At 35.0% G+C, this 27,591-nt stretch overlaps 1 protein-coding gene across 5 annotated transcripts in view; it reads left to right on the top strand.

Annotated features, from left to right (window-relative positions):
* Con (leucine rich repeat protein connectin) overlaps nt 1-27,591 on the top strand; it is a 102,134-nt gene that overhangs the window by 34,400 nt on the left and 40,143 nt on the right. For 2 of the 5 annotated variants that reach the window (XM_088043669.1, XM_088043667.1), the window contains one exon: nt 10,476-10,517. The exons of 1 other annotated variant lie outside the window; for it this stretch is intronic. The gene's annotated coding sequence lies outside the window, so the exon portion shown is untranslated. Of the gene's footprint in view, nt 1-1,356; nt 1,447-10,475; nt 10,518-23,049; nt 23,121-27,591 lie in introns of those variants that run through there. 2 more of the 5 variants (XM_088043670.1, XM_088043671.1) reach the window with 2 other exon arrangements.

The following is a 27,591-nucleotide window of genomic DNA, read 5'->3' as shown; positions in this document are numbered from 1 at the left end:
TTCAGTTTACCTGATTTTGATGAGATATATAAATGATAGTCGACATGTTCTTATGTCATGCAATTCGGATTTGATGCGTCATTTCGATTGAGTATTCACCTCGAAAAACCTCATTAAATACATATGAGATCCCGCAAATCATGAGGGAAATTTATATGCGACGAAAATTGCTAAATTTTAGCTTGATATCTGCGATGCCGGGTTGCAAAATTGATAGGCCAAAATTTTCATTTCTACTTATTTAAAAAGTTTTCAAACGTTAGAAACTGCCGCGAGATCAATGCTGTAAAAAACTAACACATTTTTGTAAAATGTTGGCGCATCCACCATTTTTCAAAATACTTAAAAATCTATTTTTTTTTAATTCCGCGGATGAAATACCAACAAGAAAAGTTTTACCCAAATCATTAAAGCTTTTCCATGAAATTTTTAGTAGATTAAGAGATGTGGTCTTTCTAAACCAATTGGGTCAACATGTTTAACACTTCGCCGTTTTATTCGCCGTTGGTGCAGCTATAAATTTCGAAATGAAAACGATCCTTTTATGCAGACATGTCAGGTAGGCGTTAATCCAACTTGCATGATGTCATTTTCTATTCATATTTAACACGGCGCCACGTAATTGTGACTTTTAGTATTCACAGCCATCATTTAAGTAAAAATAGCCGGCGGTACTAGTGATTTTTAAGCTTGTAAAAATAATCGTTACGAGTTATATGCATGCATCATCCGTCATAAAATGTTACCAACATCATAAAGTCAACATATTTTATTCAAAAGTGTAGTCTGTGATGGAACTAGACGCGAAAGTAAACCGGAATGGGGTGTATATGCATGCAGCTTCTTAAGTCAGCGAAGAGTGTCATTTATTAACGAGGATAAATTTTTAAGCAACTGCGGGGATCGTATCGAACGAAGAATTTTAGCAGCATTCCAGTGCGTGGTAATCATCATATTTAATTTATTTCATTATGTTGACAATTGCAGTGTACATTTACTTGGTTATTACTGTTCTTAATATAATGGATTCAATTTAGATAATACATCGTTACATAGATGACAGTCATAATCGTTATTCACGATAATTCCTTCGTGTTTTTATTACATGAGATTGTAGTTCTGTCTTTTTCCAAGCAGATCTGTTTTGAATATGAATAGCGGAATGGGTACCTTAGCGTTTATTATGGGACATGTATATAAACAGTCTAAACGACTTTCCTGACTAATAAAGTAGCCATTCATGAAGTTTTCAAGTTTCAAACTCCCATAAACTGTGTATTTTCGTAATCAAATAAGAGCTTTCATCAAACGAGGGGAAGTAAATTTAAATTAAATTTTAGTGCGTTTATCCAGACGTTGTACTCCCATTAACGGAAAAGGAAAGCGTAAGTGTGTGTTTCCAAAGTTTTAGAAGAACGTATGTAAACAAACCAAGTTTTGCTCCGGGTAAGTGATACCGCATTCTAACCTAATTCGAGTTTTCTAAATCAAATTCACATTCACGTTGTTGTTTATTAATCCAATCAGCATCCTTCCTGACATAATTAAACGTCCAGAGTTCGAATAAGTGTCAATGCGATATTATTTCAAGGATTAATTTCACTGTCAGGAGCGGCGTGCTTCGATATTAAAATGGCATAAAAAGCTCGCGGCGCAGCTGGAAGTTTTTTTATTACAGCAGGAAAGTTGCGAAAAATTCACAATACTATTTTAGATTTAAATCAACCATCAGTTAGGTCACTTTCCATAACAAAGCCGCGTTCTATTTCATGTTTTGAGCTATGTTCTCCGGAAATGCATTAAATTTTTATCTCTTAATGTGGCCGGCGACTTTATTAATAATACAGGCTGTTAAGACTGCACAAAACCCAGAAATGTGGTCCTTCTCACCTATTTATTATTTATCCTCGACTTGACTGAAGTGCTTTATAGTCGCGACCCAGCGACGCTGATTTTAAATATGATAAAAAATAACTGCAATATTGATTTAGCTCGGGTATTTTAATTTCAAGCCGGAGACGTAAAACTTACGCGAAGTAATCTAACTTCTTCGGTAATCAGTCAGAAAAGTCACCAAGAAATATGTGACGATGTGTCTTATTTCGAGTTCATCCTCGTCACCGAAGCAAAAAGTCTCCGCTTCCAGCAATCACAACGCAAAAACTGTTCTAAAATTATCGTTAGATTCTAATCGATAGCGACTAGTCGGTGTACTTTACATAAAAAGCTGAGTTCCTGGAAAGTTTTAATGAGAAAAAACTTCACTTGAAATCCGTAAAATTTTCATGCTAGCCATTCGACATGTTTTACGCCACAACGAAAACTTTAAATTGCATAAATTATAAATTGACAACTATGAGTTGTCACTGTAATGAAGGTGTGGAAGCTAGGGAGTTGAGGTCTTGCTTAAATGATAAAAATATTCATTGTGTATTCCTCGAGTTTGTGGCGTGATGTGGTTTTAAATGACAGTGGAGGTTTAGTTTGCTCACAGGTGACGGAATAGCGCAACGAATTTATTAAAATACAAGCGGCAAAAAAAGATGACAGGATCCAATCAAGCTTTATTAAACTGCGGGGAAATTGGATGGGGCTAAATGCTTTAACTATAATTACTATATTGTAGTAATTAATTTCTGATATTCACTGGCTTTGTTGCGTTTTCAAAGTTGCTGAGAGGTCTGAGGTTTAAATTTATAAGCTGAAGATTTCACTCCTCAGTTTTTTCCAGGGCTGCTTTAAATTAATACTTAATTTAATTTTAATGACTAGAGTGCAGACTTTAAAACATCCATTTGCGTTTTTAATACATAAAGCGCATTGTGAACATTACTTGCATATTTTATGCAAAAATTGCATTTCATGTCAATTCGAAAAACAATTCCTAGAAACATGTTCTGCAGTTCTTGTGGAAGTAAAGAAGCGCCGACAAAGTAGTGAAAAGTCGAGGCAATGATTTAAAGACATGAAATTTGCTTGTAACTCATAAATATCGAAAAGAATCGAAAGAATCTAATGCAACGAACTGAAAAACCTAAAAACTCTCTTTTTACTAATGACCACATCGTTATGTTCATTTTTTTTGCCCCAATTATAATTTTTCAACTTTTGTTCAAACCATATTAATCAAAATATTAAAACGGTTGTGACATTTGCCTGAGGCATCCTTTTTTCGGTTTTAATTTAATTTAACTAATGAACTTAGTATTCACGTGGATATTTATATACAAAAAACTCTCTGAAAAAAGTTAAATACTTGTTACATTACGTTGATGAAAATTGAAAAGTTGAAATCCACGAAATGAACGAAATTTCCAAATAATTCGCGAGTATTTAAAAGAATTAAACTTCCGGTTCCGTTGCGAGCAATAATAAAGAAAAATGAGCAATTAATGGCCCTTAACAACCACATTAATTTCTTTAATTCTTAAACAATATAGACGCCGACGACCATTAAAGTCGTCGCTGCCACCCTCCGTGTGTCGCAATAATTTCGGAATAATACTTTTATAGTCTCCGTTTTCTTCTTCCATTTCTTTCGCCGCAGTATTTGCATATACATGACTAAGCTAATACAGAACCCGGTAAATCACTGGTTTTGAATCAAGAATGTTTTTCATAAAAATTAAATAGAAAAAGACGGGGCAGGGCAACATTATAAACACGATAATCGTGTCCTAGTTGTAAAGGGTTTTCATCCCTAACGGGATTCTCCCGGGAAATTAATGTGGATATTGCCCTAATTAACTTCTCCGGACTTTATTTAACTTTTTTTGTTTGAGAAGGACAAAAAATGATCGAGGAATTTTTTTTTTGTCATCGATTCTTGTACGTGCTAATTGGCTCTTCCTTTCGCAAGATGTTTCGTGCTTGTATCCCGTAACCGGATTTTATTAAAATCGCTACATCCTCGCTTCTTGTTGCCTGTAACAGGAAGCTGGGATGTTAAAGATAGCGAAAGTGATGATGCAAGGCTGCTTTAATGGCAAACTTCAGTTTCTCCTTGTTACCTTGTCTACCGTGCGCGAACCATAATTAATATTTACTACAAGTCTGGAAACAAGATTGAAAAACAAAATCCTTACATGGATATGAAATTACGTCGCCTTTAATAACAGGCTAATGGCTTCCATGCATGCAAAAAACGCATTTGATCTCCGATAACTATCTACTTTAAATTTTAAACCGAGTTATCCGTCATTATTATAAAGGGGCCCGTTATTGAAAATAAATCTTGTACAATTTCATGGGAGCTACGAAAAAAGTGACATGGGGAGAGCCGTCAGAGCCTGATCCTGTAACAAAATTCATTATTTATCATCGCAAATTTGAAAAATGGTCGTTGCGCGAAAGTCCTCTTGAAATATTCAAACGGACTTGTTTCGCATTGTCAAAATCAACCGCGTTAAAAGTACCGATTTGGCATGAACCGTAATTTATGCCCATGATAAATAATGCCTGCATGTAATGAAACAATTTACGCGGATCCCATGAAATCGCCCCGAATTTATGCGATTATTACAATAATTAGCAAAATCGCTGAAATAATTAGAACAAACAGCCCGATAAACACAACGATTGACTGGTTCGAAAGGTCGATAAATAATTCACGAATGCGTCGAAAATCGAGATGCAGGTCAATAGAAAAAATTATTTATAAAAGATTCAATTTCCTGGACCTGACTTTCATAAAAGAATTAGCGGAGACCCTTTCCTTCAAGCTGTCCAATTATTCTACATGGTTGGAGTGCAATTTGACAAGCACAGCACAATGTTTGGATATGGCGTCACGTATTTTACAGACACTTTCCTGCTGTCATTCCCGTACATAAATCATCTACTCACGTTTCGAACATTTGCGACCGAAAAAGTGACAAAAACATATTGTTTTTACTTACTATGCATACTGGGCATCGGCAGATTCGCGACGCTAATAAAAAAATACTTTCAGGAATAAAGTTTTTTCACGAATTAATATGCCTCAAATTCAACTCGATCTTTTCCAGAAAAAGAGTTTGCTGGAGGCATCCAGCTTTTCCCGAATATTAAAAATTTATAAACATTTTAGAGAAATTAAAAAACATCTCCGATGGACGTTAAAAAGAACTTCCATCAAAATGGAGTTCTAAAATGTTTTCAGCTTCTCTCAAATTTAGAAAAACAATGAAAATAGACAGGAATAACAAATTCATATTTCTGGTATTTCGAATTTCAAAACTATAAAATTCCATAATCCGAAAGTACGAAAAAATTCGCTTTTGGCGTAAAATGGAAACATGATAAATTTATACGAAAAACTCAAAGCTCGACTAGCCGAAGCAATTTTTTAATTAAATATCACTTCGATTACGTGATGAAAGTCGTTCGTTGAAAATAGAAGCACACAAAAAGGTTAAAAATGATGCTCACAGGGAGGCTCCAATGACGGAGTTCCTCTTATTGCATCATTAAAATTGATATTTGAAGGGGCAAAACACAAAAGATATTGGATGTCGCACCCTGTATATTTCCAAGAGTGTCAGCTGGAAATCCTCCTCTTCGTCTAGGGAATCCCGCACAACGGCTGTCGACTGTATTATTGGAATGTAAACAGAATTAGGGGGATATCCGATTAATAAGCAAATAAAGGATAAATTGCAGTCGTCCCTTCGAATAGAATTCCTCTCATATTTTAGGTTTAACCCTTCATTAATCAGAATGTTAGCATGTTTTGATTGAGTTTTGATTACATAAGTGCAAACAAGGCCCGTCAACTATCCGTCTTCAATTCTGATTTAAATTCCAAATATAATAGAATGCGCAATGCAAATTTGTTCGGTGATGTGTAACGATTCACCTGTCTCGGATACCAATCAATTTATATTCAGGTACTACAAACAAACCAAGTTTGTGAGGTCAATTGAGACCACCGAATAGGTACAATAAAATTTGCATAAATCCTTTGTTTAATTAGATCTTCCATAAACACTAGTTCAAATCAATACGGGCTGAAGTTTACTTCGTATTTTCCTGATCTCAATTTTTAAGTGAAAATGTGCATGTGCATCCGGCGGAAATTATGTACCTACAAATTTCAACTAAATAATTACGAGGCGATCTTTAATGTGGTTACAACACTGAATTATCTATCAGAAGTTACATGCAATTCCTCCTCACGATCACGAAATTGCTCTTCAACTTTTGTACAATAGAAGTAATATATCATGCTCTTAGTTGTTAAATTGTATTTATTATTAAAGAGGTGCACACCAGCGGAAAATGTGCTCTTGACGAACAAACAGACGAGTTGTTGGGATTAAATTAGTCAACATATTTCTGCTCCCATGCGCCCAAAGAAAGGCCATTTCGTATAGAAGAGGTTGTTAAAAAAACCTAGCAGTTTCAACATATTTAGAACACATTATTCACTAGCTAAGTAATGAAAATTTCGTTGAGTGCGACTGGTAGGAATTTTATTATTAGTTTATCCAAGCGCTGCCATATTTTGTATGGTTTCATATAAACGCTCCCTTATTTTGAGAAGAATTTTTTTCTTCATTTTGATTTTTATATTAAACCACTTTTTCGCCCCGAGGCTAAAATAGAATTATGCCTTGGATGACGTCTTTCTCGGAATGTTTGCTTTGTGCTGACGTTTGTTCTTGGATAGATTCTTTTATCTGTGGACCATAAACAATTTCGGATAAAAGCTTTCAATTGATCGGATCCCCTTCATTAGAATAAAAGAGATCACAGGGCGATTCTTTTCCTATCCATCTTCCCGGTATTCTTTAAAAAAATTTACTCCTAACCCAATCAGACGTCAAAAGCTTTTGAGTAAACCTAAAATCCAATTAACGGGATTCTTCAGCCATTGTGATCGAAACTCGAACTGATTAAAACTTACCAGGGAAAAAAAGAGCCGCATTCCTACTGCGCAAAATTTTTATCTCTTACATGACTTTAAACAGTTTGTTAAGAGGTAAATTCGAAACAATTAAAGTAATTCAGACTGATGGTTGCAGGAAATGTTGAGAGGAAGCTCTTGAAAGGTCACGAAGATGCACTTGCTGTAATTGATAGATTAGTGGAGGGTTTTAAGATAGTTTCTTGGAATACTCTAAAGTTCGATGTTTGCAATCTGGGACAGAATTAATGACGCAAATATGCGTGACATTTGTGTAACAACAATAATGTCAGAACAGCTGTGACCTTATAGTCGCTTTTCTTTTATTAGTCTTCGTTTTATTGACGGGTTTCGCTGTCTGCTTATGGTAATTTCTTATCGTAAATCTTTATACCCACCACAAATTAGTTGAGGGAAACCGATTTCACAAAACTCGCATAAAGTGATTGTAATGATCGTCGTCGCCACGTTATTGGAAGTTTCACGCGAGGTCACTCTTAATATTTTTTTAATTCCATCTACTTTGATCCGCTTTAATCGCAGCGTTATCAGATCTGGACCGTTCCATTATTTTTTATCTCCACGCTTATGGTCGAAATTGAATTATAAATACCATCAGATAACGTGTCTCATAATCACTTCATCTGAATCGTTCTTGGTTTGGAAGTGACTGTAGCAGCGCACAAGGATTTTCCATTATTTGTTTTATCATATCTTGATCTTTTATGTCTGTATTTTTCGTGTCAATGGGAGGAAAGCCACATTATCTTCGCTTAATTGAAACAAAAATCTAAAGTGTAATGAAACTCATGATAAACATCCTATTTAGCCAACAAGTTCTGTTTGCCGAAGACAAAGTGATGAAGATAAGCAAACCTTTTGACTCAATTATCGATCACTCTGATGATGCGTCTTGTTGACATTTTCCTTGCGATTTTTTTGTGTTCGTCAATTTTATCTGATCGGTTTTATCGATTCGTTCTTTATTAGTTAGGGAGTTTCTGAAAGGCGAAATTGAAGTTTCCTGCAGAATTTTATGGTGTATCTTGTCGTCGCGATTGATTAATTCGATGCTGAGACACCTTGTTTAAAGTTCTGAGTCTAGACACTGCAGAGGATCAGTGTCGTGTTATAGGAGAAATCCCGTGGGAGTATTAAGCAAAAAGAAATTAGAAAGAACAGGAAGTCGGAGGAAGTACTTTGGATAGGCGGAATACGTCGATCAGGTTTTGACACGTAGTAATCCAGATAATGCTGTAAAGAAGTCTGATACAGATGGGGTCAACGAACACGTTTTGGGATTATTTGATATAAAGCTGATTTGGCTCGACTTAAAAAGTGGTGGATGCGCCGGGTAGCTTTGCCGATTAGGGCCGTTGGAGTCGTGTGAACGTAAATAATGGAATTTTTCCGTTCTGTTGGGAAAAGTCGCATAAATCGAGACGAGAACGTGTTCGTAATCCATAATTCACCTAACAAACTAAGCCGTGTGCAATAAAGCAAAAGGGGTATGATTGGACAAGCGGTGTGCCCTAACAATGACCACAATAGTCTGTATTCTGTATGAATGGAGCGAGTAGTGTCTGCCTTTGACCCAGGTCAGCCGTAGAGGCGTTCATCAACTCACCCCATCACCCAGAATGCGGTATTCCCATGTTAAATATGTTGAGGATTCACTCATTCACGACAGTCTACACCTAGGCAATTTATTATTTTCGAAACCTAATTTGCAAGTCGTTGCAGATTAATCGGACGTTTGTTGCAGTTACACAGTCCACTGATTAATGGTTTTCTAACGACTGTTAAGCATCGTTCACATGTATTATGCATTACCACTTGCTGGTCGAAATTTTTTTTTGTTTCTATCGACGAACAAGGTCATAAATCATACAGTCAAGCTCGGAAATAATTATTCTGCAAAAAAGGAAATTATCACAATACTTCTCTCAGTCGTCAAAGTCTTTAATTATTAATGGCGTTCTTGGGGTGCCGCAACGGCCATAGAAAGCTCCCGAGAGTAACTTCAAATTTCAATTACTTAAATTAATAACTCGCTATTAAAAAGCTCTAAAGGCGGGAGCCGGAAACAGTTTGTTTTACATGGAATCCGGTCTGAATAATTTACGATTATCAATTTGTACCTGTTTTTTCCCTCAGACATTTTAATTGCATTTTAAACAGCGAGATATAGAAACCACCGACTTTTCTTCCACCACACGCACTAAAATATGTTAAGTGTTTTGTGAATCGCCGAGCCTCAATCTTGATAAAGTTAAAACGCACCAGGAGAATATTTTTTCAGACAACTGTTACTAGAATTTTTATTACATTCCCTCACTTTCTCGATTTCCCTTTGTTACTCACCACCTTATATCCAGAGAAACACAATTTTTCGAGAACACAATATACATTCTAAATAGGAACACTCCTCGCTACAAAACTTGAGTTGTCTAAAGCGGCTTAGGGATATTTTTTTAGCCGGTACAGCAAATCCTAAGACGGATGGAGGAGTTAGTCGTGTGGCTAACAAGCGCAGCATTTTAATCCGAAATTATTGATGGATGTGGCAAACTGGGGAAGAGAATTATGTGGAAGATATTAAAAGATCCGAGCCGCACTGTCCTCAGTAAATGTTAAAAGTGGTGGATGCGCCGGGTCATAATGCTTCTCATTGTTAAACATAAAATAAGTTCTAGGCATATGTGGGCTTCTTTGTGGGTTTTCTATCAAAGTCGACTTTTCATGTAATAATTGATGGATGCGCTTGGAATTTTTACCAACATTACAATGAATTAGTGGATGTTTTATCCATCGATCCGCGCTCATGAGGGATAAATTGCTTTGTGTTTATCCTCCGTGCAGAATAAGACACCGAGTGTAGAATTCCACCCATAAGCAAAATATAAAATATTGAAGCGGGAGTAAGCCTGTATATTGCATTCGGTACGTTCACAAGACATAGACTGCGAGCACAGCAGCTACCTTAGAATGTTAAAATAAAGTAAATCTACATAAAAACAGCAGTCACGAAGCGTTGATATTAGCGGTGTGAACCACAGGGGTGCAGATGTACGTGAAAAATAACCTCATAACGTGTGCTGCATATGCAGCTTTATCCTCACCTAGTCCATTCATAGAGACGTGATCAATTTGAGTTCTACTCTTTTTATAATACCGACCTTATCGACAAAGCATTAAGAACTTAACATGCAAACTTGAACGTTCAGGGACTCCTAAATCAAATCTATTGAATCGCAGTTTTATCACAAAGACGCGAAAAAAGTTGAGGTGGCTGCAGGCAATTTTAATTAGCTCCAATCTGAGAGTGATTACGGTGATAAAATGGTTCGTTTCATCACATATTGTGGAGCTTTGCTGCATAATTTAGCGAAAGCGAAAAAAAAAACGAACACGGGAGTTTAGGGAAATTGGACGGGTTGGAGTTTTTCCGACGGTTTGGTTAAATAAAGTGGAACGGGACGGGACTACTAAAACTGACCTGGTTAAAAAACTTTGCCTTCTGCGCGATTATAAATGAATTTGCTAGTTTATAACTAAGTGGATTTATCACGTATTTTCTTTGTTCCAGAGTTTCGTTTAATTTTCCGAAATCCGGATCTATCAACCCAAGGTTAGTAATAAACATTGTTTATCGGAAAATTGGATTTGATGACATAAAGGGTCGCAATAATAACACTAAATGATTTTGTCCGAGAATGTTATGAATGAAGCCAAATTTAGCTTGTTCATAAAGGAAATTAGTTGGGATGTTGCAAATATTTCGCGAAATTGATTGCCCGGAGCAACTGCTAAAAATATACCCAAATACTACCGGCTCGACTGTGAAATGCATTTTAGACCATAATACGGATTTTACATCACAAATCAGAGACACGGAATGTTATTTTTAAGTGAATTGTTAAATATAAAAGTTTAAGGGCCGGTTGCAGAAACACGGTTCAAAATTTGAACCGGTTCATATCTGACTTAACCCAGGCTTAAATGATTTTTGCGTTGCACAAACATTTTTGAGCGGTTCAAATACAAGTTAGCACGGTGTTAAACTAAGCCAGGTTCAGAGGTAGAATAAGCCGGTGTTCAAAAATTTGGCCCTGTGACAACAACCCAAAAATTCAAACGGCCATAACTCAGTTATTTCTTGACAAAAATTAGAAAAAATGAGGAAAAATGAAAATCAATTTTCCGAAATTTTGATCGGCCATACCTCAGTTATTTGTTGTCGGATGCAAACTTAAATCCCAGATTTAGAATCTGCGTAAAATTCTGCGTACACTGATGTATAATAACTTAAGTTTACTCTTAAAAATAAGCGAGATATCGATATCAGAAGTTTGGCCATAGTTTTAGTCACGAATTTTTGCGAAAATTTGCAAATTTTGACTGTAAAAAAATCAAAGAACTATTTCTGATGTAAAAAATCGCGAGAAAAACGATGGCGTAAACCGCATCTCAATATCTGAAATAGTTTCCGAGATATCGAGCACGAATTGTTTTGAACCTTCAAAAATTTGGCCCTCTGGCGACAACCCAAAAATTTAAACGACCATAACTCAGTTATTTGTTGACGAAAATTGAAAATTCTCATGTTTTTGGATCCAGCGTGACTTTCTGCGTAAAATGAGCCCAGATTTGTTAAGCTTTCTTAACAAATGAACGAGGCATTGGCCAAAAACTGTTTTGAAAACGTCATTTTAAGGTGATTTTTAATTAATGTTTTCAAAATGAAAACGACGTATAGCAGCTTTGAAATATACATCAGTCGAAAGAGAAGCTCGAAATCTATCTACTGGCTAAACTTGAGATCGATCGGACAAATAGTTTACAAGCTATGACCAAAAATATAAAAAATGAAAAATTTTCATCGATTGAGTCGGAATTTTTTTTTGCGAAAAATCGACTATCGAATTTTGGGGTTTTGATAACAGTTTCTAACGTAAAATGAGCCGAGAAAAAGATTGGCGCTAACCGCATCTCAATATCTCAAATAGTTTCCGAGATATTTAACTTTAAAAATTACGAAAAATAAGGAAAAATGAAAATCAACTTTCCAAAACTTTGATCCGCCATATCTCAGTTATTTGTTGTCGAATCTGAATTTAATCCCAGATTTGGAATCTGCGGAAAATTCTGCGTACACTGATGTATAATAACTTAAGTTTACTCGAAAAAATAAGCGAGAAGTCGTTATCAGAAGTTTAGTATAGTTTTTGTCATGAATTTTCGCAAAAATTCCGTTTTGTATGTAGGTAGTTGTATGTAGGCATCTAAATATGGCACTTTACGCTCTAAAACTAAAACGAAAACTATTTTTAGCTTTGCGGAATATTACAGAACTCGCGTCTAAAAGTGGATTGAATGCTAGACAAAAACAATTTTTTTAGTATACCCGCTCAAAAATAGGTATTTTACGGATTTATTTAAATCCTTAAAATGATTTTTTTTTCGTTTTTAAACCCAAGACTTGAACTGTAACCAAATTGAATTCACTTTGGTGCATCAATGCGTGTAACAACGTAATTTATTATCAACAACACTTTTATTTCACAGCAAATTGTTATTTTTTTCTTTTTATGCCAATCCCGGAAGATGGAAAAAACTATGAACGGATTTGACTGGAGCTTTTAATTTTCTATTTAAATTAATCTACACCCGGTACAAAGGAATGTGACCCAATTTTAGCTTAGCAAGATCTAATTTAGTATTAATAATTAACTCGTGTTCGAATTAGTTTGAATTCATAGACAAACAACCTTGAAAAACGCGATTGAATTCGATTATCAGCCGGCATGAATTAGAGAGCTCCAATTAATTCTTGCAAAATTTTGGCTTTAATTTAGTCGAGATTATTTATTATTGTATACCCACTTATTATTTTAATTTATAAAGATGCCCAAAAAAGATTACAAACATGAAAAACTTCGCAAATTTATTTAATGGGAACGGAAAAATATCCGTAAGCGTTTTGGGTCACCTGGCGCTTAAAAATTTCATTGTTTTTTTGTATTGATTCTGGTGTTGTAACAGTCCCCGGAAAATAATCCTGCCATACTTAGACTTTGCAGGCGGTTAAATTTATGAGCTTCGTTTACAACTCTTTTTATTTCTTACAACCCTATTGGAATTTTGGGAAAACTATGTTGCCTTTACGATTGCGTTGATATTTACAGCCAGGGGAATTTACTACGTTTCCATTATTGAAAAATGAAAAAAGACCATTCGTTGAATTTACAAAATTCCTGACTGTAGTAGAGTGTAAAGATAAGCGTTTTATCATTCCCCGGTCGAAATTAGCATGTGGTTAAGTACTTGTTAGGGACACGCGAATTTTTGATTAGATCTGTACAAAATGTATTTAATCTGTTGAAAGAGCTTAATCGAGTTGGGCGGATGTGGTTGCAAAATGCAAATCACGATAAAAAATGTATCGGTTGGCTTCGCCGCGTTTACTCTAACAATTTCGTTTATTAAAGTGATATTTTCTCGCCTCAAGAATGGCGTTTACAGTTTAAACATCGTAAAACTCGTACAATTAAACGGGGTAGAAGTTAGCAACGGTTTGAGATAATAAAGTCGACAAGTATCTTTATTTAAGCTTCGGGAACTAATGCTATAAATCTAGATCCCTTTATTCTCGAATAGATTAACTTGGATACTGCTCTGATACTGAAGAACATAACCTAACAAAAACAAGCGAGTGAAACGTAATCATTCTAGATCTAGGAGAGTCCGGTCGGGGGGTTGTGGCTCCTGTGGCTTGATCCCCCGAAATATCCCTCGGGCTGCAACATTGAGTGTTTACTGGAGAGAGAACTGGCTTAGTAACGCAAACCACGCACTTGCCTAAGATAAATACCCCGGTAAGTGAAACGGAGTGCTCTGAATTTAAAGAATTAATCGAGTTTTAATGGTAATTGGATCATTCTTTGATTCTAAACCTTTTTCACGCAATTTTATATGTATGACACTCCCTAATTTTAAATCCGGTCTGGAAGCAACATTTGATTTTGTTAAAATATGAGCTGCGCAACATCCCCTTCTTTGTCGCGGTATTTTCACCGTAATGGCACGTCTGCGAGCTTATGAAACAAATTTAGCTTTGATAAAAATGTTACATGAGTTTCTGCACTCATAACTCAACTCTCTCATTAAGCGAATTAATTTTTCATTCGGAAAAAAAGGCTTTCGTTAATGCCGTTGCGACTACTAACGAGTTCCGGTCAATGAGAACAAAAACAAGCTATAATTCAACTAAAGCAAAATAGTTTGTCCGAGAAACAACGGAGGAAATTGAACGTAAAGTCGTTGAGTTAGCGTCAGCCTTATTTTACATCCTTTCAGTCGGTTTATGTCGTCCTTTTGCATATTCACTCGAGCAGTGAAGAGATCATAAATAAGTATCGAGGCGACTTCTTAGACGGGTCGGGAGCTCTTAGGTAGTAACATAGAAATTTCTTTTACAGCACTGCAGAAATGTTAACGTATTGGCGAAATCCGATTTAAAGCAAAAATGGTCAAAGCTAGATTTTTTTAAACGAAATGTGCTTTCGAATTTATGTCTCCCGTCCTTTTTCCGACGCAATTGTGAGAATATTCAACATTCACGCTCTGTAAATAAACGACTCGTTGAAATCATCTAAAAATTCAAATTTAAGCGATCCTCACCTTTTCCCGAATACATTGTAAACAGAAATTGCATTACCAAGTAAAATTGTGCAGTGCAGCAATTAGGAGAAGCATTTCCTCCAAAACGTAAAATAAAAAGCGCGTTTTTCCGACCGCTCGTTAATAATTTCGTTAATACTCTTCATAAAACCGTCATTAATTACGATTGGCCCACTACAAAACTAATTAAATTGCCTTTAAGTGCAAATGGTGTTTTGTAATAATTAGCCTCCGGAAGCCTCAATTAGCAAGTAATATTCTCTCATTTTTTACACGTGCCAGATTTCGAAGCTCCGACCCTCCGATGATAATTATTCGGTGGTAATTTAGTGGTTTAATCAAATTAAGTGGGCACCTTATTGTAATGTGGCTGGAAATTTCGGTGGCAAATGTCGCCATTTGTACGGAAGGTGACGATTTAATTTCATACTTGACAAAATGGGGAAAATAGCTTTGTGACAAATAAGCTCTTCATAAATGAAAAATGCACTGTACTACGACGAAATGGTCTAAAACACTCCAAGCTAACGGAGCATAAAAAATGGGATGGTTCGGAACGACAACGTAACAATGAAAAGAATGCGCATTATAGTTTTGGGAAGTATGTACTTATTTGTCATAAAGTCCGAGAGTTTTTTCCCAGAATCCACGTTTAATAATACAATTTTCGCCGATGCAACAATAGAAGCACGTCCATGTCAGCGTGTACATAACATTAAAAATAGAAAAGTGCTTGTTTAACAGCCTCATACATCACTTTTCAGCTTGAAACCGAATTATTTTCGGGCAAAAAATGAACGCGTTCAATCGTGGCGAGTTTTCGGACTTCAATATGAAATGTTTGTCGAGGCTTCTTGAAAAGTCGGGCCACTTCCATTTACTACGCCGACGAAACTTCACAATAACAAGGAAAACTCTTATTTTTCTTTCATACAGTTCAAGGCTGAAGGGAGTCGAATGACAAGCTCTCAGAGCCTTTAATTATCATAAATTTGCTTTATATTCACTTCTCGTATGGTAATTTACAATGGAAAAATCTAGATTTTATCAGTTCAGTGTACTCGTACTTACTATTATTGTAAAGTACATTATTTCAAAGTTTCGTTATACAACTTTTACACGGAAACGTGATGTATGACAAAGTAAGTTTAGACATGCCATATTTTGAGCTGATTTCTTTTTTAGGGACATTTAGAAAAATTACGGCTGCGGTTGGGGTGGCGGACACACGGTATTGGCAAAGTTGTGATCGATGCGACGTTTAAAGTGGGAATAGAATAGCTTCATCGGAGAGGATCTGCATTGCTAATAATTCGGCAATTTAGTGTGTCTTTTTGATTTGAAAAGTCAAAATTTGTAAATTGTAAACCTGTCTCAGCACGTACTGCAAACTAAAATATCTACAAAGAGAAAATTCAATATTTATCTGTCCCCAGTTCTCTCCCAAGCCCAACTTTGATATTTCATAGCCATAAATTCAAAAGAAAGCATCATGCAAGGACCCCAGCGACAAATATTTCTCGGAGTCTATATGTTAATAACACCACCGTATGTGCACTATTGCAACGCCGGAGGAATACAAATAATGCAGACTCCCTCCGGGCGCAATGAGAGCCACTTTACGCACATTTATTGTCTGCATTTCGAGAAAATGCAACTTTAACCGACTCGGAGGAGCCGAAAAGTCGATCGACACTGTTTGCGAATACGCGACCTCGTTTTTTTCGGTTTGTAAACCGAATTTACGCGAAAAACAATATTTGCGTTCCAATCAGTTCAAGTCGAATGTCAAAGAAGGAAAATCCTGCACGGAAATATTTCAATAAATGTGATCCGGAGTTGGCGGGCGTTCGTCCTGCTCATAACTAATTTAATTAGACGTATGTACATGTGTCCTGCTCGGAATATTTAATAGAGAAATGGCTGTTTACATCTGGAGCCCCTGGAGTAGGTCCGGGCAAATATCGGTTATGATCATTAATTCCCTCGGGTATCTACAAAAATTCCACCACGAGCATCGTTTATTTTGCCTGAAATTCTCACCAGAACCTGAAATTACATATAGGCGTACGTGAAGCTAACACATCAAATATTTGTAGTCAAGAGGGTCTTGACAAAAAATGTACTCCGACAATCCAGAAGTCCAAGAGATGACCATAAATCCGTAAGCCGTGCTATTCATAGCACTAATGAATCCTCTTTTCCTTTGTAAACACATCCTCTGAAAGGATTTGCATTCAAAAATCTCCTTTGTGAATTTTTTAAAACTTTATGAAGTGATTGTAATCTAGCGATTCAGCTTATGAGTTCTTTATAGTGTCACTATTTGCCCTAGCTTTTAATTTATCATGGCTGCTAAAAATTACTTTGAAATGGAAACGTTCACCGTTCCGTTGGGTGCATTAGCATGCGCAGGTATAAGCTACCTATATATTGCGAAATGCCTGATCCTCATACGTAATGCTAATTGGGAATTAACTCGTATCTATTTATCATACAAATTTTAATTAATCTGTGTTTGAACGCTGTAGCTCGCGTGTGATTCTTATCAATATTCCAACAGTATTAATGCCAGATCGAAGAAATATAGTAGTATTATTTTCATGAATTGTTGATGGCAGTTTTACACCTTGTAATCTATGTTTCCTCGAGAACAATTACTTATGAGTAGTTAAGTACCATAGCTGCAGAACCGTATTGATTTTATTATTATTTCATGACAAATTGTCAAGTTGGTGAAAAATCAATTATCAGTGTAGGCAAGAGTAGGAAACAAAACAACCTCGTTAACATTTGTTTGTATCCAATTAGTTCCAATTTACAAAATATCGAATAGATTCAAAAGCTTTCAAAATCGCGGACATTTTCGTACATTTTGTTACACGTATTCCGGTTTTTCTAGAAAAAGTGAGGTGTGGGTGTGGTTCGATTTGTCTCGCCGCTCTAATGTGGTTTCATTTCAGTGTAATTCAAAAAAGTCAAAATGTTAAGCGCCATTCCATGTCAAATCTCAAACCGCCATTTTTACATCACTTTAGGTAATTATGACTGGGCGGGTGTATGAAAAATTCATCTTTATTTACCGTATTTAGCGCACTGGTCATATTGCATTCATTTGCTGCGTATTATTTAGTTTAGGTCATTAGGAACTAAAAGATGTATCCAAAATATTTAATAAATTGGAGAAATCCACTTAATTAATAGAATTTTAATGTTCAAATCTCCATCCAAAGAACAGCAAAAGTGAAATTTTAAGATTTTGAAGAATCTGGAAAATCAATTCAAATTGCGAAACCTCGGCTACGCCTCGGTTTGTATACTATTTTTTCAAAATCATAGTAAAACTTATTGCCCATTATCGACTTATCAGATAATTTTTTTTTATAAAATTAAAATGCAAACCTCGGCTATGCGTCGGTTTTAAGTACGCCAAAATTTCCGCAAAAAATATATTATAGTAAAATAAAACATACAGGGTGAACCCGAATAAAGTGCAAAGATTTTAACTACAATATCAGACACCACTGTCGATAATGATTTTGCAAAAAAAATCGAAATTCGAATAGGATTAAATCTCCTCGGATTACCCAGATTACCCTTTATCTTGATTGGTTTGAAGCGACTTTTCCCCACCCCCTTTGTGGATAAAACCGAAATTTTAATACTACAAAACGAAATAATGAAAAAGTTACCTGTCTTCCATTAGACAATGTAATTCAGTTTCACAACACTTTAAAAACAAACACAAGCAAAAAAAAATCTTATTCAAAATAATCCATATTTGAACAATACGGCACTGTAAAGTACATGTTTCTCTTACCACGATTTTGCCACTCGTTTATTAGCGTTTTTATTCCAAACTTTTTGGTGGTCTAGATTTATATAATGGTGTGGGAGTAGAAATTCAATAAAACTTTAAGTAATAATTTTTTTCACGGAAACAGTTTTGGAACGTTATGTCAAATTGTCTTGTCTAATATTGGGGTTGAAATCTTTGCACATTATTCGGGTACAGTCTGTATAAATATGAACAATAATAATTTCCCCCAAAAACAGATAATTTATCTTTTTTAAAAAGTTACAGCGCTTGAATGTGGTAACATTCAACTGATTTATTTAAAAAATTTGTAAGTATATAAAACTAGTAACAAATTATGTTGAATTACACATTAATGACCCGTTAACGAATTTCATTCATAAAATCGTCATTTTCTTTTTTTTGGTGTCTAGACTGAATTATTTTAATAATTTTTCTATTGATTTTCATTTGGCAACATATTGCTGATTGTTTTAATGACTGAAGATCTGCCTAATTGTCGGTTACACCTCAATTTGTATACTATTTTATTCACAATTATGTTGAAAACTTATAATAGCCCATTAATTATTGACTAATTAAATATAAAAAATTATAAAATTAAAGTGAAATATTCGAACGGTAAAAGTAAAGATAGAAATATTATAAGAAACAAGAAATCTAACGAAAAATCGACATATTGTAGAAAGCTCAATAAAAACTGATAGTATGTACAGCGTATAGAAAAAATATGAAGAGACAGAGGACTTGAAGTTCCCATCGGATATTGCAACATATTTCAAATGTGAAAAATTTCAAACGGTCAAAAATGTTAAATTGATCTGAAGGATTTGAGTGTGATGAATCAGGAAGAAAACAAAGAACATAAAAAAAAACTAAAAACAATTTGTCTAAATCGGGAGATTTCAGATATTGGAATATTTCACAAAAATTCTAGTGCATTCTTCATATTTGCTTAACTGGTTAGATATAAGAATATTGTCATAGTTTCGGAATTTTGCTCCACAATTTCCGCTCTTTAATTACGCAGTTTTTGTGGAAAGATCCCGAAAAAAAAAACAAGAAAACGGAACATGTTCTGGCATCCTTAACACGGCAACTCATTTTTCTCTTTACGAATGAAAAATGCACTAATGGCTTTCTGATGTAAATTCCGAAACAACTTAAGTGCCTCCAGATTAATGACATAATATTTTCTCTATGGTTATTCGCAAACTCGAATTATCAACTTCCATTTTGCTTCGGTAAAAGATATTTATTTTAAATGTATTTCAGAAAGATAATTTAAAGGAAAAGAGAAAATTCAATAATAACAGAATGTTTTAATTATTCTTTAGATTAAAATTCCTTAAAAAGTCCACGCTTCGATAAAAGTGAAGACATTTTAAAAATGCGGAAGAGTTATTTTTTCGCTTCAAGTAAATGTTTTCGCTCACGTAGCGACCGTAAAAATAGTGCTAAGGAACATAAAATGAAAGGATTTATTGTCTAATACTCCAAGAGGACTAAAATCTCGGTGGGGACTGACTACTTTGTTGATTTCTCGAAATTAAAATGACTAAATTCCAAACAATTTATCCAATTAGAAACCACTTCGTCCAGCGAATGAATTATAGAGTATCCTTTATTTGCTTAGTGTAGCTCCTGATAAGTTGACTAATGTGATTTCCAGCAATCAATTAATTGCGAAACTCGGGCGTTATTAAGATTAATGTCCTTTTGGGCACATTATGTAGGCTCCATGCGAACTATCTGTAATCTTTAAACAGCAACGCTGCTATCAAATCGAGATAACTCAAAAATTGGGATTAATTGGCATATAATCAATCAAAGGAATCAAAATTAAACGCAGATTAAATGAATGTCGACACGCAAGGAAGTTTTACTCTGATCCCCGAATTTATGGAGATGTTGCGTTGTTGTGGTTCGAATTGGACGCGTTACAAATCATGGAACATGGTTTTGATTGGGAATTATTGGACGGTTCTAAATTCTGGTATAAATAACATGACGCGTTTTTAACTCGTTACATTTTGTCAGGTTGTTACAAACTCTAAAATTATAACACGAAGGGGTAAAATTAGAGTTGTTTAAAATTCAAACTGGAAACTACAGAATTAGAAACGCAAAGATATTCCGCGATTTATTAATTTCGCTTTGACAACACTATTTCAGGGCACATTTGTATGAAAAAGCAATTGAGCATCAATGGAGGAAAATTAGTTTGTATCAGATTGGTGACGTAAAATATCACTTTATTTCGTCAATCATTCATGATGTGGACTTTTCGAATTAATTTTTCCGTCCTATCAAAACGAGACTTAGCAATATGGTTTTGTTTATAATTTAACTCGTTCCAATCTCCTAATTGTGTTTAAATTTGTAAAGTGTTGAATTTCGATAATTCACTCGAAAAGTGAGTTCGGATGTCAGTAACCAAAAAACATCATTAAAATTGAGTTGTTTCGATAAAGCGAAGCATTAAACTGTGGAGACATATGGGAGGTTATTAAATAATTTATGGGGAACACCAAGGGTGGCTAATGGATAGGGGAAGTACAAGTACTCAGCGGGGTTTTATCAAATTCAAATAATCTCGTTCTTAATGATCGGTATTACGGGTGACAGCGCAATCCTCTGGGGTCTTCAGTCGGACAGTAGCCGCAACTATCCCCTGAAATGACTTAATTAACTATTTTTAGATCAGGTTTCCAATAATGGTTTAATTAAAAATTCAGAGGTATTCTGTGTTTGAATAAACCTCGATGGATTATCATGTTTCATGACGAAGACTGACGCCGTGTCATGCTGAAATTAATTATAACATAATATCGCTAAGGGAATAGAAACGTGCAAAGGTTTTCGCTGCATTGTAAGAATTTTAATTAGAAATAGTCGTTTTACGCCAGGAACTAAAGTTGGAGTGGAAAGACACGCAGATTTTTATTCCACACAGAATAATTGTGTTTTTAACAACCCTAGTTTTTCTCTTGTAATTAGTTTTGGTGCAATAAAATACAGCGGTCGCTTGGAATTTTTCACACTCCCACGCATCATTTTCATTAAATTCATTATGTGGAACTAAATCTTCATTATTTAGGTAAGTTAGATTCCTCTTCTCTGACAGCAATAAAGTTATTGACCAACATTTTGATGCAGTCCAATGCAGGTTGTAGCCATGGGGCATCGTCAGACAAATTGGCCTCCACACCTCCATCAAATATTTCATTTTCAGACTATGAAATATGGACTCCGATACAATGCGGGTGCTATTTAAAAAGCTGCTTATCAGCTCCATGTTTATTCCGGAATTAATTTCAGATATGGTAGGAGCAAGGTTTCTAATTTGCAAGCACTTAGAAAGTTGTTTTATACAACCAGGTAGAATTCCTTCGTTGTGTAAATTTTTAACGAAAACACGCTTCAAAGATTCTACACTGGATGTATAAATATTCTTGTTGATTTAGCAGATAGAGTTTCCAATGAACGGTGTTTTTGTGACCCATTTTAGTAGGTATTGGGATGGTTTAAATGATAATTGGATTGTTAAAAAATAATAGGATTCATACATTGTGGCTTGGATTAGTGGCAAATAATTAAATGTTTATATCTGCGTGCTATTCTATAGACTAATTATAAAAATCGGTTTAATGGGAATGGGAAGTCATGCAAACGTTTGTAGTTCCAAAGCCTAAGCCGGATAAAGATAGGCATCTCAAGCAAATAATTTTATAAGAACGCTTGAATGAGCCTAGAAATTTAGTTACACCTGAAGGATCAATTCTGGAAATCTGGAAAATTATTTGGGAAATCATGCCCGTCACATGTTTCAGGTTTGGTTTCTTCCTATTATCTCAAATCCTTCAGTTCTTCTTATTTCTCAGATTCCCTTCATTGTTTAATTTCCTTCTCTTCTTTTGGCTTTTAGATTCTGTTTATTCATTATCTTTAAAAATTTTGTTTCTACTTCTATTGCTTCGTCAAATCATACCGTTCTTTGGGCTTCCAGACATTATAATTACATCCTCTAGACCCTTGAACTGATTAGATCATTTCAGGTTCCTCTAGATTCCATCATGTTCTTAAGATTCTTTAAGACTTTTTCTTTCACAACTTCTACATCAGATTTTGAACTATAAGTACATAGAATATTCCTTTTGAGTTTTTTACGGTTTTAGTTTAAAAATTTCTTAGATTTTTCTCTTTGTAAAATTATTAAATTACTACTATTATTAAACTCTTCTAGATTCTAAAAAAATTAAAATTTTTCTAATCAGAATTAAGAATGTGAGCTTTGGATCTAATTTTTCTTTTATGCAATTGCACTTGCTTTTTGAGTCTGCTGGACTCGACTGTTCTGAATATTCCTTGATTTGTTTAGCTTCTCTTAATTTTTAATTTTTAAACTGTTCAAACTTTAGATTTTGTTTATTTTAAGAATTTTCTTTTTGAATTGTTCAGATTGAATGATTAAAAAAAAACTCGATTTTTGATTTTTAGAATAATTTTAGAATCAAAAATAACAATCCAAAATTTTTCCGTCCTGAAAACTGAAAACCGGCAGTTTTATGCCCCGCATCCGTGAATTTTTAAACCTGATCTCACCGCCGGTTTATTATAATCTGAAACAAACAGCTGCCTCTATAACAGTATTCTGAAATGATTTCACTCGTTACACAATACAGTAGTATGAAGGCTTCGTGTGAGTGCACATTGTTTGATGACCACAAACAGGTAACCAAAGCCGTATACACTTTTGACGTTCCTAAAAAAAAAATTGGCACAGGAAATGTAGCTGAAAACCGCTCTGTTGACGCAATCAATAAAACATGAAACCATATTTAAAGAACTTTGTTCGTTTCAAGTGATAATTTCCCAGTGAAAATGTTGCAAATACCTTTTCCCTGAAGTAATTACATATTCAAGCGGTGAACATAACCCTCCTACTGAAAAACGTCGATTTATCGGTTGTATGTCCTGCTCCCGGAGATTTATTAGAATTTTGCCGCAATAATAATTATCCCGGAGTTTATGTAACGTGCACGTAATTTAATCGAAACAGATGCAATTCAATTATGGCTAAGAATAGTTTTTAAGCAATTATGACATGAAATTTGCACGATTTCGCACGTAACGTTTTTAAATTTCAATAATTGAAATTATGCCGGAAACTCTTGAATAAAATATTAATAACATGTCGCGTGCGTGTTGTTTTCATTTATACTCAATTATTTACTGTCTGGAACTGAAGGCAACTCCGGTGACACAAAACGTGTTTAAATTAACCATTTAGACGGAAACGCTATTAAACTTATTCGTTGAGGAATTTCATCTTCACTGCGCTGACGGATGATGACTGGTATTGACTTTTAATTGATCGTGCATACATTTTTCTTTGTGCGCTTTTCTTACGCTTAGTTCCAAAACTTTGTTAGCGAGATCCGATCCGTCTGATATCGAATTTTCGCAGGAATTTATCTTTGTAACTAATTGGAACAAGTTAACTATTCGTTAAGATTCTTCAACTGTAATACCTAAGTTAAAAATGAATTTATTCATCCGCGAAGAAAAATTATGTTGAACCGACGAAATTATTGCGTGCTCGGCTCGAATTAAGTTTGATGTAATCGCCTTTACTTCTTGTTCTTTATTCCCAAAATGTTATCGGAGAGAAAATTTCGACAGCACTAGAGTGCAGGGTAATTAATTAAACAGTGAAGAGGGAATTAAGATACTGGAAGTTTGATTTTCGTATTTTACGATAAAAATAATTTTACCAAGAGTGACGGAGTCTCAGTACCATAATTCTTATGATTTTCAACAGTTACGACTGAAAGTTTCTTTCAGCATAGGAAAGTTCTCACTATTGACTTTTGACAAGTTAAAAGAGTTCGTTTCTTTAAATAATCCACGTTGTAGCGAGTTAAAGTGAAGAGTTTTATGTGAACAACTTTCAACGTTTTCAAGTTAAAACATATTTGTTGCTTTTATCGTTTGTTCGAAATTCAGTCTTAACTGTTATCTCGTTACATCATTTTTTTATATGTAAGGATTAGCTCGCGCCGACACGGCCGCGTTGCATAATTTATAGGAAAATGTAATGTAAGAACAGAAAAGTTTCAAGCAGAGCACGTCACGCAGACTTTATAATATGTAATTGTCTTCTCTTTATGAATAAATTACGAGTTTCGTATTCTTTCCCAGTCATTTTCATGATTTGCGGAAAGGAGATGTAGCGATAGTTTAAAAATGCATCGATCTAGTGGGGAAGTTTTAATAAAGCACAAAAGCCTCGTTGAAAGCGAGCACCGAGAAAATTCCGTTTACTTACATGGACGGTTTTATATCTTTGTTCACCTGTCCATTCTCACCGTTTTCGTAGCTCTTGCATATTTTCTGTAATTGTTGGGACGCTCGGAATTCTGGACAAAAAGGTTTTCTCTTAATTACGTCCTTCTGTTGATTATAAACGAAAAGTTGTACTCAAGAATAATCAGATTATGCGAAATAGCTATAAAGCCAATTTACGGGGTTGAGATGGAATGAAATAAAACTGGATTATGTTTGTTAACTGATTGGGAATCCTCTCTTTGTTGCATCACTCCTTCTGTGGTGTCGTTATATTTTCAAGCATGTAACTCCCCCCAATTAACATTATCGATCCCTTCGGGAAAATACGTATTAATTTTCTTAAGCGGTGGCATCCATCATGCTCCCTGTCTTTGAGAAGTTTTTAATAATAACTCAGTCCTTGATAGAAAAACCGACTCGATTATTGTTTCCACTGACCGTTCGAATATAAAATGCCGATAACAATGTGATAAAAGAAGACGAATATAACACATAAAACTTTTTCGAGACTTCGTTTACCCTTCCATTTATTTCACGAAAAAACTACTCCAGCTCCCCCAGGAATAGAATATGCATTTTTTCTCTTGATTCGTTTTTTCGCACTTCCTAATGGAACAAAGAACTTTGTAGATAAAATTATTCTTATGAAATTATCCTGTCGGAACGATTAAGCTTTTTTCGGATCAAAAGCTCCAAGGCGTGACGTCAACTTAGAAACAAAGCTTAGTGGGCTATTATTGTCTAATGGAGCTTTTAGTCTATTTATTGTTACAACATATTCTACATCAAACGATGACTTTTTTGTTAGTGTTCTTGTCAAAAGGGGGAGTTGAGTGTTTTCAAAAAGGCGCTTGATGAGGAACTTGAAAAGGTTGAAAGTGCTTGTGAAATCGAGTTGGGTTACGGAAAGGTGCAGGGTATGGAAATTGGGGTCCATTTTAGATGCAATTATTTGGCCCCGGATCAGGGAAATTTAGTTGCGGCATCTTTTCTTTTTTTTTACTCTAATTTCAATTATATTATAAACAGAATTTAAGAAATTGACCTGTTTGCAAAGATCGTTAAAATGGTGGATGCGCCGGTTCGATTTGTTAAGGATCCTCCACATTTAATCTGCAGAAATGGGCTTAATAGAACGGTGTATCCGCCGACTCAAAAGAACTTTTGGTTTAATAGCAGCTCACTTCACGTCTAGTTTGAAATAGTTCAAGTTAGAAACTACCTACTCCAATTTTTTCGTTAGAATTCGTTTTGTTCGATCAGATCATGAATTAAAAAAAAAATAAAAAATAAAGTTGACCGAGAGTGTACTAAAAGGAAAATTAAGAAAACAGCAAATGGAAAGAGTCATTACTAAAATCAATCGTACAAATTAAAAAAATATATTCGTGGGAAATCACAGCGGTTTTCTTAAACAGCTTGGACGCTATGAAAAGAAAAAGTTTTTACACAACTAACATTCAGAAAGCATAAATTTTCCACGACAAATATTTCAGGGATGAATGAAAATTTAATGAATCACCCGATATAATAAATACAGTGCAATCAATTGCATTATTTACTTAGTTACTCTGTGTTTCTGTGTCATGCACCAACATCTGTCAATAATTTGTTTTGTTAAGATACACGTTAGTGAAGTGTCGGTTTGTCAACAGATAAATAATTCAACTGATCAATCTGTATAATAAATCTTGATCACTATTTTATTTTTAAATTCATAAAATATTGATAAACATTGTTTTGTCGTGTTCTTGTATTAATTAAAAATCAAAACGTGTTATCTGTTTGTGACATCGCCGGTTGTTTCCTGTTGAACCAATGCCCTAGTAATTTTCAGTCGAAGATAATAATTATTGGTTGTAAATATTTAACAAGTATCGATCTTGTTAATATGCAAGTAATTATTAATGCATCAGAGAGCACATCGACAATAACTTTGAAGTAGAGGTGCACTTCCGGAAGAACTATCGACTGAAAATGGCGTAAAATATTCATATTAATGAAATATCAGGAAAGTGGAGTTAATTCTAGCTCTCGGTCTCTTGTTGGAGTCTTTATGACCACCGTTACAAGCGATATTCATTTCCTTCAATGTAAACAGTGTAATATCTCCAATTCACAAGAGTCCGTAATTTTCCTCGATATAATGATATTTAACTCATATAACTGCCAGTAAGCACGGGAAACACGTGACATATGGCGTTTTTCCACGAACTATCCCCATTGCTGCATGCATTAAAAAATTTCGCATTTCCGAACCGGTTTTTCCCTTAATTGCTCCTTTCTTTTTTCCTCCGAGGAGACATATTTCCCCGACTGCAATCTCCACATTTTATTTCAAATACGCAATACTTTACCATGAGTAACGATCGCAACCCCTTCAAGACATCGGGGGCATAATTTATCTCTTTTATCGCTTTCAAAGTTTTGCAACGCGCCAACCGGAAACTAATTACGCATGCATAATTTCCAGTTTACTATGTGTCGCTGAGTTCTGGGAACCAATTATACCGCGGTAATGAGCGCATTTGACACGACTTTTCCAGGGGAAAAAATATCCGATATTTTTCTGCTGTAAATTACAACGCGACATATCCGATGAGTGTCACGTTTACCAACGGTTAAATCCCGAACTTTACACCACCTTATCGGAGAGCGGTGGCCCAAGGATTATTGCACAAATCCGTCTCTGATGCGCAGTTGTATTAAGCAGTGTTAACTGGAACTTCCGCTTTGTTGTGGCAACGTTCGTTTTGAGAGATATTAAACACAAAAACTCTCTTTTAATTATTATTGGATATGACACGACCGTTGTTCTCGCAGATACTTAAATGCCATCAAGTTGAGTTCTCTG

The sequence above is a fragment of the Gnatocerus cornutus genome, chromosome 8 (assembly GCF_029298725.1).
Source record: "Gnatocerus cornutus isolate USDA-ARS CGAHR chromosome 8, icGnaCorn1.1, whole genome shotgun sequence".
Lineage (NCBI taxonomy): Eukaryota > Metazoa > Arthropoda > Insecta > Coleoptera > Tenebrionidae > Gnatocerus > Gnatocerus cornutus.
The sequence above is the reverse complement of the archived record's forward strand: the minus strand, read 5'-3'. Positions and strand labels throughout refer to the sequence as shown.